The following is a 665-nucleotide window of genomic DNA, read 5'->3' on the forward strand; positions in this document are numbered from 1 at the left end:
GGGGGAGGCGCTGCGGTGGAACAGCCTGCCCTTCCACAAGGCCGAGTGCGAGGGCCTGAACCCAGGTCGGGGCGATCCCAGTACCAGTTCTGTCTGAGGGATGGATGGATGGATGGATGGATGGACGGATGGAGAGCTGCCCTGTGGAGGAGTCAGGGGCACTGGTGGATCAAAAATAGCATATGAGCTGACAATGTGCACTTGCAGCCCAGAAAGCAGATCACATCTGAGACTGGAAAATAAGAAGCATGCCCAGCAGGGCAAAGGAGCTGATTGTTCCTGCTCCTCTCCACACTCGTGAGAACCCGTCAGGAGTACAATGCTGAGCTCTGGGGGCTGCAGTGCAAGAGGCATGAACCTGTTAGAGCAGGTTCAGACGAGGCTACAAAATGATCGGGGTGCTGGAGCACCTCTCCTGTGAAGACAGACTGAGAGATTTTTATTGTTCAACCTACAGAAGGCTCAGTAACATTTTATTGCAGCTTTTCAATACATAAACGGGTTTATAAGAAAGATGGAGAGAGACCTTTTACCAGGAACTGCAGTTTTTACTCTTTTTGCAAGAGGCAATTCTTTTAAACTGAAAGAGGTGGCAGGATCCCGCTCCCCAGCAAGGGGAAACACAGTTACAGCAGGCTGGGAGAGGCCACGGCATCCTCTGCCAG

The sequence above is a fragment of the Corvus brachyrhynchos genome, unplaced genomic scaffold, assembly GCF_000691975.1.
Source record: "Corvus brachyrhynchos isolate BGI_N302 unplaced genomic scaffold, ASM69197v1 scaffold490, whole genome shotgun sequence".
Classification (NCBI taxonomy): Eukaryota; Metazoa; Chordata; class Aves; order Passeriformes; family Corvidae; genus Corvus; species Corvus brachyrhynchos.